Source organism: Choloepus didactylus, chromosome 7 (assembly GCF_015220235.1).
Source record: "Choloepus didactylus isolate mChoDid1 chromosome 7, mChoDid1.pri, whole genome shotgun sequence".
Lineage (NCBI taxonomy): Eukaryota > Metazoa > Chordata > Mammalia > Pilosa > Megalonychidae > Choloepus > Choloepus didactylus.
Genome location: NC_051313.1, coordinates 17740557 through 17746389, shown reverse-complemented (window position 1 = coordinate 17746389; position 5833 = coordinate 17740557). Strand labels below are relative to the sequence as shown.

General features: G+C 39.0%; 1 pseudogene; it reads right to left on the bottom strand.

Annotated features, from left to right (window-relative positions):
* Positions 1-367: 367 nt before the first annotated feature.
* Positions 368-1434, bottom strand: LOC119540440 (annotated as a pseudogene).
* Positions 1435-5833: the final 4399 nt, after the last annotated feature.

The window sequence follows — 5833 nt, the reverse complement described above, 5'->3', positions numbered from 1 at the left end:
ACTGCATTTATGCAAACATGAAATTTCCCTTTTTCTGACCGCATGGACTAAATCCCCTTTTATGCATATGGTCAGATTTGAGGATAAAGTTAAAATCCACTCGGCTTCTAGTTAAACTCTGACGGTGTTATGCAATTATAACATGATTTTAAATTCATATTAGCATTCAGATTTTTGTATTTTCCTGTATTTATCCTAAATAAGATTCCTGGACCATAATATTTAAGAAGAAATTGAAAGAGTTTTATATTATACTGTGAACTTCCAATAAATTCTCAGTTTATCAGGATTTATCTCTTAGTTTGATGTCATATAACCTCTACGTGACACAACTACATGGGCAAAAAGTATTTCAAATACAAAGTCCTTAGCTCTGTGTCATAAATAGATTTAGATAAAATTGCAAGCCTGCCACTGAGTCATCATGGCAAGAATGGCCCATTGTCTCTGCAAGAAGCTACCGCTCTTTGGCCAGGAGGACAGACATTCCCACAAGCTTGGCAAACTCTTACAATGTTAGGGAGCCCTTTTCTGAAACTGTGTCTATGGCGGAGACCACCGTTTCCTCTTCCATGTGAGACTGAAGTTCAATTGCCATGACCCCACTGTCAAAAACTTGGTGCGAGAGAAGTAATTCCAGTGCTTCCAGCATCTTGCATGGATTCAATAAATCTTCCAGGGAAAGCAATTCCATTCCTCGAACACGGTCACTGAACAGCACACCTCCGTCAGTGACGTTACTCCAAAGGCGCCTCCAGCTGTTTGGCCAGCTGCAGGTGGTCCTGTGAGCCTGAGCCATAGGTTTTCCTGGTAACTGGGATGGATAGCTATTCCCATGCTCAGCAAGTAAGATTTCAACCTGAAGGTCTCATCCTCTGTGATGTCACCTTGTTTATCTTTAATTGTATCAGCAATTGGTTTTTGATAACTCCACCATTTCCTTAGCCTTGACCTCAAAGGCCTCAGACTCGTTTTTGTCAGCTTCTTTTTTTTTTTTCTTCCCACTTCCTTTCAATACCTACACTTCCCACAGTCCTTACTTCTCCTGGCTGGGGTTCTCTACTTGTTTGTACTGACTGGGAAACTGGCAGATTCCTCCATCTTCTCTGCATCTGATAAATGCCTATAAAACTCAGCCTGGCCAGGTTCTTTGGAGGAGAGTTTAATGGAGGAATTCTTCCTACTCTGGATTGGACCAGTTTCTTTGTTAGGAGGCACTGGGTGAAGATGTACCACTATATTGGCACTTTCCCAGTTCCAGCTACCTGTTCTTCCGCGAACACGATTTGGGAGAGAGAAATGGCCATGCAGAATTCCTGATTTTTCTGATCCCTCCAAATCAGTTGGTGTCACTAAGAGGGGCCCCAGCATCAAATTTTATCTTCTCCCCTTGTACATGCATACACCACGCTACTGGACCACCAGGGTCTTGTTGATCTCCGGGAGGGCAGCCCGCTGGTCCATTGCAGTGGTCCATGGCTGCCACCAGGCTGGCCTCTGCCTGTTCCAATTTCTTTTTGCTCTTTTAATGATGTCTTTTGATATACATAAATTTTTACTATGGATGGAGTCCTATTTAAAAATCATTCTTTTATTTTCTAGAATTTCCTTTTTTTTTTTTTATTTTATATGAATAGAATCACACAACAGGTACTCTTTTTTTCTGGCTTATTTCACTTAGCATAATTATTTATTTATTCTATTGCATGATGTGTTGGTTTGAAGCTGTATGTACCCCAGAAAAACATGTTCTTAAATCTAATCTATTCCCATGGGTGTGAAATCATTGTAAGTGGGAACTTTTGATGAGGTCACTTCAGTTCCGAAGTTTAATAAGGATGGGTCGTAATCTTATTACTGGAGTCCTTTATAAGAAGAATGAAATTCAGACAGAGAGAGCGAGCGAGCCACGGGAGGCAAGAAGCGGAACCTAGAAGAGAAGGGAGAGAACTGGAGGTGCTGCCATGTGTCTTGCCATGTGACAAGCTAAGGAACCCAGGATCACTGGCAGCCAGTCCCAGAATGCCACAGTCTTTGGGAAGGAAGCATCACCTTGATGGCACCTTGATTTGGACTTTCTTTTAGTCTTGAAACTGTGAGCTAATAAATTTTCATTGTTTAAGTAGACGCATTGCATGGTCTTTACTTGAGTAGCCTAGGAAACTATAACACGTGGGTATGATAAAACATATTTATCCATTCACTTGTTATGGACATTTAGGTAATTTCCAATTTTTGGTTACTACAAATAAAAGTACTACAACATTTGTTTACAAGTCGCTGTTTAGACATATGCTGTTATTTTTCCAGGTTTAATACCTAGCAGTAGATTGGCTAGGTTGTGTAACAGATGTAATTTACGTGTTGTTATATGTTTCAGTAGTTCATTCTATTTCATTGTTGAGTGGTGTTTTCTTAAAGGAAAGCATTCAACATTTCTTAAGTATGATATTTCTTGGTTTGTATTTTGATATTTTAGATATCCATTATCAGATTATACATGTTTCTGGCATTGCTAGTTTTATAATGAACAGATGTTAATTTTACCAAATGCTTTTTCTGCATCGATTGAGTTTATCATAGAACTTTTCTCCTTTAATCTGTTCATGTGGAGAACTACACTGACTGGTTTTGAATGTTGAATGTCAGGATGTATTATCCTTTCAATATAATGCTGGATCAATTTGCTAATATTTTATTTAGAATATGTGCATCTATGTTCATAAGAAATATTGGCATATCTTTTAGTTTCTCTAATGTTCTTGTCAGGTTTTGTTATCAGAGTTATTATGTTCTCATAAAACAAATTAAGATGTTCCTTCTTTTGATATTCTCTGGAAGAGATTGTGTGGAATTGGTAATATTTCTTCTTTAGATGTTTAATAGAATACAGATGTTTAGTAGCCATCTGGGCCTGGAGTTTTCCTTTTGAGATTTTTTTCATTAGGAATTATTCTTATTAGATTGTTTTGGTTGGATCCCTCAGATTTTGAGGTTGTATTTTTATTATTATTAAGTTCCTTTTTTTTAAATTTGGCTACTTGGAAATCTTTAATGATTTTAACAAGTTCATGATTAATAGAGTGGCTAGGGGAAACGTCAGATATTATTGACTAGAGAAGTAATTGTGAATTGAGGAAGGAAATGGAAACAATATCCTTTTTGAGACCTTTGGTGGTGAAAGAAAGAAGAGTGAGAGTGAGAGAGAAGGTGAGGGAGGGAGGAAGGAGGGAGGGATTGGGGAGATGGGGAAGTAGCTTAAAGGAGAAAAAGAGAAGTGAGCTGGTCCTGCTCACAAAGAGTGAGAGGGGATGAAGGCTAAGCTTAGGTTACTTTCCCTTAAGTTTTCTATTCAGCCCATAGACAACACTGCAGATACTCATAAAATCAAAAGACAGTGAGTAGATACAGTTTCCTCATGATGTTCTCAATAACTGATACAGAGTGTAGACTCTGCTAGGCCAGAGGAGCCCAGGACCTGAACTCACTGTCTTTTTAAAAATTAAACTTTTTATTTTACAAGAATATTGAAACTTCACATGCAGTTGTAGCGAATAATATGAAGATAGCCTGTGTAGCATTTACCTAGTTTCACCAATGGCAATGTCTTGCAAAACGATAGCACAATATTACAACTGGGATACTGACATTGATTGCCTCCACTGATCTTGCTCAGGCTTCTCAATTTCACTTGTGCTCATTTGTGTGTATGTGGTTCTATGCAGTTTTATCATGTGTAGGATGTGATAAGCACAGTTATCCTTTCATAACCACCCCTATTTCCCTCTCACCCACCCCACCCAACTCCACATCAGTCCTTACCCCTGGAAACCACTAATCTGTCCTGCATTTCTCTAATGTTGTCATTTCAAGAATGTTATGAAGTGGAACTGTGTGTTTATCCAAGTTGTGTGTTTCAATATTTCATTCATTTTTATGGCTAAGTAGTATTCCAAGGTATTGTATGGTTACAGAATAAGCTTTCTAGGTCTATAAAAACATTACTGGGGATTTTGATAGAAATTTCATTAACTTGGAAAAAACTGACAGCTGTACTATGTCAAGTTTTCCAATCTGTGAACATGATTTATCAATTATTTATGTCTTTGATTTCTTTCACTAGCATTTTGTAATTTTCAGCATACAGATTGTATACACATTTTGTTAAATTCATATCTAAATATTTCATTTTCTTTGAAGCTATTGTAAATTGCATTGTGTTTTGAATATCCATTTCCTTATGGTCATTATTAGTATGTAGAAATGAGATTGATTTTTTGTGTGTTTATCTTATATACTGTGACCTCGCTGAATTCATTTATTAGTTCTGGGAGTTTTTACTTAGATTTCTTGGGATTTTCTACGTAGACAATGTGTCATCTGCCAATAGGAACAGTTTTATTCTCCCTTTCTAATCTGTATGCCCCTTATTTCTTTTTCTTACCTTTTTGCAGAGGCTAGAACTTCCAGTATTACATAATAATGAAGGTGAGAGCAAATATCCTTGCCTTGTTCCCAATCTTAGAGGGAGTAATTCAGTCTTTAACCATTAATTACGCAGTTAGCTGAAGGATTTTTGTAGATACTCTTTATAAGGTTGAAATAGTGTTCCTGTATTCCTAATTTGCTGGGAATTTTTATCATGTATTGTGGAGAGCCGTCTCCCGGGACGGGCATAGCGCATGCGCTGTAAACCTGCTCCAAAGTCCCCCCGCCCATCGAATGAGCCAAGATGGCGCCCATATCCTGCTTCCGCTTATGACGTGCACACTCACTATTCCTATCTGCCAATTGAGTGCATATGCGCGGCGCTAGATCATTGGTTATGAGTAGAGTACTTAAGAGTTTGCCCAAGCGAACCTCGGGGAGACAGCCCACTAGGAGCCATACCTGACGGCCACATCGAGGCTGCTCTCCCGCGAGGCACTCTGCCCCGCGTGGAAACCTGTAACAGAGAATGCTTATCTAGCTTCAGTAAAAGACTTGCTCTCGCAACCGCCGTGTGGCTCGAGTCGTGACTTCCAGCCAGGTCAGTTTGCGTGGTCTGCATCTCTCTCTCTCTCTCATCCCTTGTTTCTCCCCTCGCCGGCCGGGGAACAGGGGTCGAGCGGGGCGGCGCCGGACAATGTATGGATGTTTCATTTAGCCAAATGCGTTTTCTGTGTCAATTGATAAGATCATATGATTTCCCTTGTTTAACCTGTTAATATGGTGGTTTACAATGATTGGTTTTCAAATATTGACCCATCCTTGAACACCTGGTATAAATCCTAGTTGATCATCATGTATGATTCTTCTTATAAATTGTTGGATTCTACTTGCTAATATTTTTGTTGAAGATTTTTGCAGCTAAGTTTATGAGAGATATTGGTCTATAGTTTTCTTTTGTTGTGCTTTCTTTGCTTAGTTTTGGTATCAGGATGAAATTAGTTTGGAATTGTTCCCTCCTCTTCAGTTTTGTGGAAAAGATTGTATAAAATTGGTTTTCATTCTTCAAATGTTTGTTTGAAATCTCCAGTGAAACCACCTGGGTCTGGAGATTCCTTTATGGGGAGTGTGCCAGTTTGAATGTATTATGTCCCCCAAAATGCCATTATCTTTGATGCAATCTTGTGTGGGTGGATGTATTAGTGTTGATTAGATTGCGATTCTTTGATTGAGTGTTTCCATGGAGATACGACCCACCCAACTGTAGGTGATGACTCTGATTGGATAGCTTCCATAGAGATGTGGCCCTACCCATTCAGCATGGGTCTTGATTAGTTTACTGGAGCACTATATAAGCTCAGACAGAAGGAGAGAGCTTGCTATAGCCAAGAGGGACACTTTGAAG